This window comes from Ambystoma mexicanum, chromosome 13 (genome assembly GCF_040938575.1).
Source record: "Ambystoma mexicanum isolate Mex_15411 chromosome 13, UKY_AmexF1_1, whole genome shotgun sequence".
Lineage (NCBI taxonomy): Eukaryota > Metazoa > Chordata > Amphibia > Caudata > Ambystomatidae > Ambystoma > Ambystoma mexicanum.
In genome coordinates this window covers 52,596,563-52,608,566 of record NC_090938.1, presented here as the reverse complement: position 1 = coordinate 52,608,566, position 12,004 = coordinate 52,596,563, and positions in this window count along the sequence as shown.

Here is a 12,004-nt window from a genome sequence, read left to right as displayed (position 1 = left end):
ATGCAAGCCTGCACCACACTGTGATAGTCTGTGAATGTTAGCCTGCACCACACTGTGATAGTACTGTGAATGTTAGCCTTCACCTCACTATGATATTACTGTGAATATTAGCCCGCACCACATTGTGATAGTACTCTGAATGTTAGCCTGTGTCTCACTTTAGGGAGCTGTTTAGATTGTCTTGAATCGCACCTAGAAAGCACCACACTGTGATAGTATTGTGACTACTAGCCTGTGCCACACTGTAATAGCACTCTGATTATTGGCCTACACCACACTGTGACAGTGCTTTGAATGTTGGCCTGCGTCACACCATTGGACAGTTGTTCATTCTGACTTGAATCACATCTATAGAGTGCCGCTCTGTGATAGTACTGTGAATATTGACCTGCTTTATACCCTGAGAGAGTTGTTCACATTGATTAAACCACATCCAAAGAATTTCACACTAAGATAGTCTGTGATTATCAACCAGTGCCACACAGACAGTATTGCGGTGCCACAATGGTACAGTACGGAGAACGTCAGCCTTCATCGCAACCTTGGAGAATTGTCGGTGGTACCTGAGTCCCATCTAGAGAGCGCCACATCGGGATAGTGCTGTGAATGTTAGCCTGTGCCACACTGGGATAGTTATGTGACTAGTAGCCTGCAGTCCTCTGACACCCAGGCCTCTAACCCAAAATCCAGGTCTGTCAATCCTAAATGTTCTAAATACCATTAGCCTATATGATTCCCAGACCCTACTATTGCTAACTAGCCATAGCACATTTAGCCGTTTAATTACTGTCTGCCCATATGTGAAACACTAGCCTACCTCCCTTTTCCAAGTGTACCATATCTTGGTACACGACCACTGCCTGCCACTTTAGGAAGCCAGGGATTCCCCTGTGTCGACTAGATTTCAAGGAATCAAGGCACTTAATTTACTGCTGGGCGCAACATGCCAAATCCTGCCCCAAAACCTGGAGATCCGTCATCAAAGAATAACTCCGTTATAACATTAGTGAGACCTAGGCACCCAGTATCTAGTCATTCCATACCTCTGGGCACTCTATCGATACCTACCTTAATTGAGTCCTAGGCCGCTGACCACCAAGAACACCCAGCAGCCTCCAAAGTAATTACCCTCAACCACCAACCCCCCAATACTCTAACCCACAGCGCCAAATAGCCGAGCCACACTCCCTATTCCTAGTACTCCCCTTTCCCTTGGACACTGCTCCTATAAAATAAACACCTCACCCAACCAATGGAATGGACAGATCGCCTTCGATATCACCCAGGCATCATCGGCAACATAAGAGGAAAACATCAATACTGTCTTAGCACAAGACACGACAGGCGGGCATTTGCCCTGTAAACTCTACACCGAGACCAACTCCCGCCACTGAGGACCCATAATGCCCTGACACAGAAATGGATGCTGAGAAAGAGACATGGAACAACGAATGCATATTCAAGTGCCCCCAGTAGAAGCGGCTTTGAATTCAGAACACACCCCGCAAAATACCATTATCAACAGAACAAACATCGTAAGAGAAAAATCCCTATATCTTACACTGTACCTCGCAACAACCGGAGAGCCTCGATACCTCAACACTGACATCTCGAGACAAGCAAAGAAGCCCCCCCAAACAACCGGAAAAAAACACGGGAGTACCCAAGAAGATATTGGCAACATGTCAACCCCCTCACTCCATACCTCAAAAGAACAGAAGGGCACTATCGATACCCACAACATAACGTACACGACTAAGAAGCACTAGTATTCAACAACCCAACCACTAATTTAACAGACCGCTTCAATGAAGAAGCAGCCTTTGCTGATCATCAACCAATCAGTATCAATAGAGAAGCACCGCAATTGAATACCCACAAACCAAAAAAAGTAACAACAAATAAACAAAACCACACCTAAAAGATCCATTGCCATCTAATCAACGCAAGGTCAATGTCCAAGCATGCCTTCGAAATCTATGACCTCCTATGTGACGGAGGTTCCGACATCCTATTTGTAACAAACGTGGCTAGATGACAATTACAAGATCACCCTCAACAACTGCCTGCCTGATGACTTCAAATGCGTCCAAGCAAACAGGAAAATCAAAAGAGGTGGTGGACTGGCAATCCTCCACAAGGAATACCTGGTCTTCAAACTGGAAGATCCATTAGTCATCGATAAATGTGAATCCTTGATCCTACGCCTATCAGCAAACCCCAGAACAAACCTGAAGCTCATATTGATATACAGACTGCCAACTTATGATGTAACCTTCGTAGACGCCTTCACGGAAGCAATCACCAACCTAGCCATTAAGCACAATCATCTGATCGTTCTCAGAGACTTCAACATCTGGTTTGATGAAGAAACCACAGCCACACAAAAATTTGTAGCCAGCCAACTAACAGCAAAGAATCTACAGCAACTAGTCAAAGGAGAAACCCACACTGCCGGGCATACACTTGATGCAATCTTCGCCAACAAAAAACTCTTTACCACGGCACCACCAATTCAAATACTCTGGAGCGACCACCTCATCATTCCCTTCATAATCACACTGACCACTCCAATAAACAAGCAAGCAACAAGACAAGCCACTAATCACCATAAAAAGAAATTATACAAGCCACCAATCACAATGAAAAGAAATTGGAGAACCATAAAAAAAAACTCGAACCTAACTGAACTTCTGGAACTCAGCACACTGCTGGCAACAAATATGGACAAAGCTGACCTGGACAAAAAAACAGCTCTACTGCACAATTGGAGCACAACAACGATCGACGAAATCGCAAAAGAAAAACCTTTCACCCCTTCACGCAAAAGAGCAATGGCAAAATTGTTCACCCCGCTACTCTGTGCCATGAAAAGGAAAAAAAACAAAAACTGGAAGTAGAAGGAAGGACAAAAAATGACCGGACAAAATAATTCAAGTTTCAGCAACATATCTGCTCATGCAAAAAGGAAATACTATGAAAATCGAATCTTCAAAGCACCAAACACCTGAAAAAAACTCTTTAAAATCATAAATAAAATCAAAAATCCACCTAGCTACAACAACATGCCAATACCATCGAAGAAACTATGCAATGACCTAGCGGACCACTTCCAAAATAAAATCATCACCATCCAACAGACTATACAAAACAGACCATGCAAACAAACTACGGACCCCACTTATCCCTACGAGGAACGCCCAAACAATCTCTGAAGCTTCTCAAAATATCAGTGGAGACTTTTGTCAAACTGGTAAATCAAAGCAACAAAACAGGTTCCCCTGCGGATCCCTCCCCCCTGACATATACAAACCAATCCATAAAACAAGGAACAATCATGGAATACCATAGGAATGTCTTCAACCTTTCAATCTCAACAGGGAAAGTGCCACAATCCTTCAAATTGGCATACATCAGGCCGTTCTCAAAGATACAGCAGGAAATATAGAGGACCTCTCCAATTACAGACCCATCTTCAACATCCCGTATCCAGCTAAACTGCTCAAAACGTAAATATGCAGAACAACTCAAGAATTTGTAGAAGAGCACCGCTTACTAGACCAGGCACAAGTAGGTTTCGGACCAATCGGAGGAACGGAATATTATTCAACATCTACCTGTCTCAACTAATAAAGATCATCAAAAGACACAGCCTCATCTGCTACAACCACGCTGACGATACACAAATAGTCTACAATATACAAGACACTCATGAAGAAAACGCAACATTGGAGAACTGCCTTTGTGAAATATACAACTGGATGAACTCTAACTACTTCAAACTCAACCCAGGAAAAACAGAAATAATGATCATCACAAAAAATTGAGGAGACAACCACTATATCCCTAGGACAAGGGAACTTGGTGCAGCCCCAGCCCCATCGTCGACTGTAAAAAAAAAAAAAAAACCTGGTAGTCCTGATGGACAACAAACTTACTGTAGAGCCATAAGTAAACGCTCTAATCAAGAAATGCTTCTTTCTCCTTTAAGCCGTAAAAATGATCCTACATTCCTGTCATTTGCCAACAGAAGATTCACATCATCGCTCTCTTCATGTCCAGAGTAGCCTGTATCTGGGTATGCATGAACGACTACTGGAAAAAACTACAACGCATACAAAATGCGGCAGACAGGCTGCTCCTCAAATTACCCCGAAGAGAACGCATCACACCAGTGCTGAAAACACTACATTGGCTACCAATAAAACAGCGAATCAAGTTCACATCAATGTGCATCATGCACAGAGCAATCCACGACGAAGGCGCAGAATTCCTGAGAGAAAACTTAAGCCTACATCGCCCAACAAGGACGCTCAGATCAAGCAACGACATCTGCTTGGAACCAAAAAATGAAACTAAACAAAATTCGAAGAATCGTCTTTCCCTCACCTCGCACCGAAAACCTGGAACGATTTACCAAAGAACATACGTAACACAAGATATCGCCTACTATTCAGAAAACTCCTCGAAGCCTGGCTCTTCACCTCATAACTAAAAAAACGTCTACAAGGGCATATAGACAGCTGAAACTGATGAGTAAAGAAAACTATCCCGGATCCCCTAAGCCATAGTCTATAAACAGAATGTAAGGAAGACATTCTACGACATACCAATTTACCAACTGAGCGACAGATATAATAGGACGAAACTATGGATTAAACGCAGCTAAATCGGGACGTAAGGACAAGGACGATTTATCAATAGCATCCTGCCTCCAAATTACACGCAAGCACGGGAGCAGGTGACTACCGACTTACAACACCAATACTAGAGGTGGGGAGGAACTAGACATACCCTGTCCCATTACACTAAGTGCAAACAGAACACAGCCAGGGAACGCGCCACGCCATCACTCATAACAATTATAGGGACAAGAAAGGAAAGTGGAAATCAAGCCTACCTTAAAGACAACTGAATACATAGAACAAGATCTGTAAGAAATAGGATATATAACCCTAAGCCCAAATCTCTGCATACCTAACTCGCCCGAAAATCCACACAACCATCATCTTGCTCAGCAACCCGCACGCACTTGTCCACACCAACAAACAACACATAAATCGCGCCAACAGCACACGATGTCTCGCATCGTTCCGATACTCGCACCAAAGCTCAGCGCACAGTGAAAACCGAACTGAATCTGCCAATTGCACACCACTTCTCTAACTTTCCCACTCCCTCTTCACCCGACTAACCTAACCCACCTTCTTGTTTACAGATTCGCCTGGGGACCAATTCTTTTGATGATGGTGCGCAGTATAAATACCTTTAACATTGCTGTGCCAAACTCGATTCTTGATGATTTTGCAGTGCTGTGCCAGAAGTTGATTCTTGTTTTCACTCCTCACCCTGCCATGCCGGCCCTGGACGTACCACACCCTACCCTACTCCCACTAATCCCCCTCACCCCCCGATTTTGCCCCCCCTCTCTCAGCAGCCCACCCCCATGCAGCCAACATTTCCTCATTTAAAAAGTGACCTGTGCAGCTCACTGGCGAGCCACTCTCCAGAACCCCTTCAGTACTCACCAAAACCCCAACTCACACCACTCACCCCCTCCCCTGTCATATTTCAACCCGACCCCTCCCGCCCACACCCCCAAAGGAATATGGCGTCTCAGACAGATCGCTGACACATGACTCTCCTAAACCCCCCTTTATGCACCCCAGCATACATATCGCACTACAAACCACCCCTCCCCCACCCTGACCCATGGCAATGTTGTACACCCCCTCAGCATCTGCCACTCTCCCCTCCTTTAGCACAATACGAGCTGCCCTGGCCAACACGGGCCCATCGTCAAACTCTCCTACTCTCTCGCACACTCCTGTGACCCACAAATCGCACAGGCCGTACTCATCATAGACCGCCACCAACACTTTTCTCTCCTCAGGACACCCATTGCTCTCCGCTCCATATTCTCCACCACCCTCAACCCTGCCTAGCCCTTCTCACCTGCGCTCTAAAACACCCATCCCAGACCAACATCCCTCTAAACCATCTAAGCCTCCCTCCTCCTCACCTTGCACCCCCACATCCCTACTCCTCCCCTTGCCACTCCCAAAGCTGACCATACACCAGAATTCTATCAAACTATCCTGTGTACTCAATGCCAGATCAGTTTCCTCCAGCTAATCCGGAATAGGGCGGTGAGACTAATCTTTGTCCTCAAGCCCAGGAACCGCATCTCTCCAGCTCTAAAAACTCTCCACTGGCTTCCATTTGCCACAGTTGCTGAGATTGGGGACCACGGCCCTTATGTGTCCTACCGGGTCCTGGCCTCCCACGCCCAATTGCCTACAGCCTCGGCCCCTCCCAGCACGTTGCCTTGGCATGTGCCACCACAGTCCTGCACTTACTTTACTGGTGGCTGACCACTCCATCTAGGCACTTGCAGCTGCTCACTTCCTAGCATTTCCCTCCTGGTACACCTAGCACTCCCTCATCCCCAATCTGTACTTGCACGGTCTGAATGCTCACAAGGCCTAGTGGGTCCGTCGCTATCTTTCATGTTGTATTTGTTATTCATTCCCATGTACCCTCACTGTTGCCCTGTGGGCGCTTTGAAACACAATTTACTTGATGTATAAGCGCCTTAGAAATGCACAATAAATATATCTTTGATCTCATAGCCACCAAAAACCCAGACATCCTATTGATCACTGAAACCTGGTTAAATGATGACTTCAACCCCATTGCACATGTGGCCTTCCCACCCTGCTTGTACATAACAGGCCCAGGAACATCCACAAACGATGCCTTGCAGTAATATCCACTGTGCAGCACTAAATGCGTATCTATTTTTGCTAAGTTCCACCTCAGCCCTTGCGTCACCCGCAATTTCTATCTCCTATATAGGCCTCCCGGCTACGACTGACATTTTGCTGACTTTCTCTGCAACTCCCACTCAACCTCGCCGATCCAGCAACCCATGCTCACTTTGCTAGGAGATTTCAACATCTGGTTTGATGTGACTGCCAACTCTATGCCCCTCTCCCTAACTGACAATCTGGAAGCGCTCGGCCTAACACAACTAATCGCACACCCAACCCACATTGCAGGACACTATTCTGCACATCAGGCCTAGTGCCCACTCCCGCCTCGCCCCTCATCTGGACTGATCAGCACGCTATATCCATCTCACTTCAACACCACTCCCCCACTCTACTTCCAGCAAACATCTCCTCAAACCCCCCCCCAGCCATTCTCCCTCTTTGGAAGAAATTAATCAACACAGACTTGCCCAGTTCCCTACTTCATGATATCTCTCGCAAGGAAGGACACCCCTCCATTGACTTGATTTGGAGGACCGACCCTACCCCACGAAACAGCCTTCACAAGACTGAGCAGGGCATATCTGTACAAAATCAAGAAAGCAACAAGAAAAAAAAAACACCACGGAAACAGAATCTCCAATAATCAGCTGAGGATTCAAGTGCCTAACTCCCCCCCTCCCACCCCCTTGCTTAGCCCACAAGCTCTCTCTGATAAACTTTCCAACCACCTTTCATAGCGTTGCACTTGAAAGACATCGTGCCATCCCCACAAAACTAGCTTGAGGCCCCACCCACATCCTACCCTCTCTCAAACCCAATCTCCTCCTCGCCCTCCCTACCAACTTTCTCTTCATTCACATCTCTTTCCCAGGCTAGTTTCTGCAACCTAATAGCAATTAGCCAACCCTCTGGCTCTCCTGGAGATCCTTGCCCACCCCCCATCTAAAAAAGATCCTCACCGCCCCTGTGCATGCAGCGTAGCCCACTGCATCATCAATAAATCCAGCTCATCTGGCACCTTCCAAGAGGCTTTCAAAGCCTCGAAAGTCAAACTGCTGCTAAAAAAAAGACTCTACCCACTCGCCCCTTCAAGCTACTGCCCAATCGCCAACAGCCGTTTCATTGCCAAACTAACTTACTGTGTGGCATACAGGCAACTTGGTCTCTTCACAGAATCTTTGGCTCAGCCGAATCAGGGTTTTGACCTTGTGGAACGGAATCATCTCTGGTCTCTATCTGGGACGTCCTAAAAATAACTGCAGATTCAGAAGGATGTGCTGCACTCATCCTCCTGGATCTGTTTGCAGCCTTTGATACCATCGACCACTCAATACTCGGAACAGGCTCCTCACCCTAGGCATCAAAGATTCTGCACTTAATTGAATCACCTCTTTTATTTCTAATTGCTCATAAATCATTCTCCTTCCCCCTTTCTCCTCTGCCCCTTTCTCTGTCAAAAAAGGGGTGCCAAGGAAGCCTCCCTTTCACCTAAGCCCACTGCCGGCTCTCATCCACTGTCACAACCTTACCTGTTAGATTTATGCAGACGACACCCAGATCATTGTCAAAATTCCCAAGACTCCAGTTTCGAAATTGGGACCTTGCCTCTTGCCTCTCGGATATCGACTTTTGGATGACTACCAACCACCTCAACACGGGCAAATCAGAAATCCTAATATGCGCCAAAACTGCTCTGGGAGCCCCACCTGCCACCTCCATTAAAAATCTTTGATGCACCATGGACGCAGACCTATCTCTCTCCAAACACATCAACTCTGTATCCAGAACCTGCCACTTCCACATCCTAAATCTGGATCTTTCCCTATGTCTCCGATACTGTGAATCTCTGCAATACTGGCCATTTATCATCTCCCGCCTAGACTACACCAACAACCTCTATATCAGCATCCCAGCACGCCAGCTGAGACACTCCAATGAATCCAAAGCTCAGCAGCCATACTGCTCCTTGTCCTCTCGCCCAGAGAACATATCACCCCCGCATTCAGAGTACTACACTGGTTCCCCAATAGCATAATAGCGACCTTCAAAGCCATGTGCGTCACACACTGAGCCCTCCATAATGCAGGACCAGAGTTCCTACAGAATAAAATCAATCGCTACCAACCCCCGAACCCTTGACCTGGCTCCTCTTGCCTCCTCGCTATTCCCCCTTACTACTCCACCCGAAATAGCAGCTCTGACTTCTCTATTGTAGCTCCCACCACCTGGAACGCTCTTCCTCTGCACATCTGCCACACTGCGTACTACGTTTCCTTCAAAAAGTCCTCAGAACATGGCTATTTGTCGCATTATCCTGAAATCTGTCCCTAACCTAATTCCCATTCCAAGCACAAGAACACTCTGCATCAGACGGCGCAGGCCATTTACATGGAATCGACAGAAGCCAATACCTGATTGGGCGCACATACAACAAATCACCACTGAATCTGCTAGGTACGTAGAACGCACCACTCTGGGGGACACTGGCTGCGGGCATGGCTAGCTGCACACTTCAGTATACAGCAAGGATTATGACAAATTCAATTGTGCTGGTCACATCATGCTCTTCCTACTTACACCAGACTACGCCTCTGACAGCAGCGTGCAGCAAAGACATATGACAAGTTTGGGCACGCTGAATACACAGAGAGCCTCTAGCTTATCTTCGGACTCCTCTCAGCACACATCCACATGCCTAGCCTTACATGTTGCTCTTTACCGGAGCCAGGCCAGCCCTGCTAAGCAAACACACACATGCATTCTAATCTTATGCCATGACCTCCAACACTCTTGACTTCGGTCCCAGAGGGTGGTCCCACCACCAGCACACTGAGACTATAATAACAGGCGCTATATAAATGACAACAACAATGCAAGGAAAAGCAACTGTATACAAATAAACTGGCTTCTTTCACCCATTGCTGCATCGTGAACCACAGAGACACCTCCAATGTGGTGTAGATGTATCTGGAAACAACTTTGTAAATGCAGGTCCTCCTTTTGCAGCCGTTGCAATGCATTTATCCTTTATTATATAAGTAATAGAAACGCATATGCAAATGTACACTGCTTAATGGTAATTGTTTTAGCTTGAACCAACCATGGCTATGAAATCATAACGCATACCAAGGGCCTGGAGGGCATGCACGTGAAAGATGCGTGCACTGTAAATGCCAGTAGTATAACAGCATGAACCACGTGTCCAGGTGGGGTAGGGTTGAAGTTTGAAAACTCAGAATGTACAAATCAGCAGTCCTTCAAGCAAAACCCTAAAAAAGAATGTGACCCAAGAATCCAATCGGCAACAAACCCACAAATATAACTATTCAAAATCATCAAAGAAATCAGAAACCCAACATCGTGCAACAAAGGCATCATACCTGCACAATCCCTATGGGACATCACTAAACGCAAATATCAACAATTCAACAGACCATTGACATAAGCCATGCAACCAAACACATACGTGAACCAGCAATAACTAGCACACCACTAACTGCAGAAACGCTCGCCCGATTCGAACCTACTGATGAAGAAGCTTTCTCCACACTAATAACAGACACTAACCTCGCGGGATCCCCCAGTGACCCACGCCCACCAGGCAGCTTCAAAGAGATCCTCAACCACAGCACCCCAGCATCTTACTTCTGGCGACTGGTGAACCTGTCCCTAAACACAGGAATAGTACCTAAAACCTTTAAATTAGCCTACATCAAGCCCCTCCTGAAAGGCGAGACAGGAAGTGTGCAAGATCCAACAAACTGCAGACCTATATCGAATCTACCCAACAAAACTAAGGGAGGACCGCATCTACAAATCCTACTCAACCACGTAGAAGCCAACAGAACACTCAACCACTCCCAAGTTGCCTTCAGACCCATGAGAGGAACGGAATCGGCACTCCATCCATATGGGAGGACCTAAAAATAAATGCAGCCAACGGCACCCAATCGGCACTCATACTACTGGACATATTGGCCACCTTCGACACAATCGGACACACAAATGTAATCTAGTGACTGGAGGAATGTGGTTATAAAAGGCTCTGCTCCACAAAGGCTAAAATCTTTCCTCACTAACTGAACTGAAAGAACTTACCTACCGCCACTTACTTTGAACACCAACAGATCTTGTGGAGTACCTCTTGGTTCTAGCCTCCCCGACTCCTCTTCAACATGTATATGTTCCCACGAATCAAATCCACGGACTGACTGCCTACAAATATGCAGATGGCACCCGACTCATTGTCAAGATAACCTCAACTCAAGGCCCAAACAACACCCTCAAAAAATGCCTCACGGACATATACACCTCGATGACAATCAACATCTCATACTAAATCTGACCAAAACAGAAATAATGACCCCACCTCCAACCCCAAGGATAACGCAACAGACACACAACTAAACTGGCCACCAGGCATGGGAACTCAACCGGAAGAATCTGCCTGATAAAAAAAATCTGCAAATACTCTTGCACAACAGACTCACTAGAACCACAAGAAACACAATAGCAAAGACATGCTTCTACATCCTGCGACTAATTGGAGGGATCCCCCATACCTATCCTTCCCACACAGAACCCTTGCAATTATCTCCATAGTATTAGCATGAATAGACTCTACCTTGGAATGCCAGAATGGCTCACTAAAAAACTCCCAACGCATCCAAAATACAGCCGCAAGGATACTCCTGAGACTAAACAGACGAGACCATATCACACCACCCCTGAGAAGCCTACACTGACTCCCAGTAAAAAACACATTAACTTCAAAGCCCTCTGGATTGCTCACAAAGCGCTATATGGACAAGGAGCCAAATTCCTCCAAGTCAAAATCAATCGCTACCAACCAAGAAGAAACCCCTAAGATCAAGCAACGACCTCCAAATTGAAATGAAACACTATGAAAAAAGGAAATTTGGAGGAACTGCATTCTCCTTTTTAAATAGCCAACATATGGAACTCAATCCTGAAGGAGATCAGAACGACAGAAGACCACCCTACCTTCAGAAAACGACTGTAAACTTGGCTTTTTAACTCACCGAGGTTAGCAAAAAAAGTAGCACCTCCCACAACATTACTGCAGACCCAAGAAAATCAAGGTACAGTACGGATCCTGGAACCAACAATAAAACTACCATGCTATACTAACCACCCCTGCTCCTCTCCAGCATACCCCGCACAAACTAATGGGCTATCCCTACCACACACAACTCGCGCATCTACCA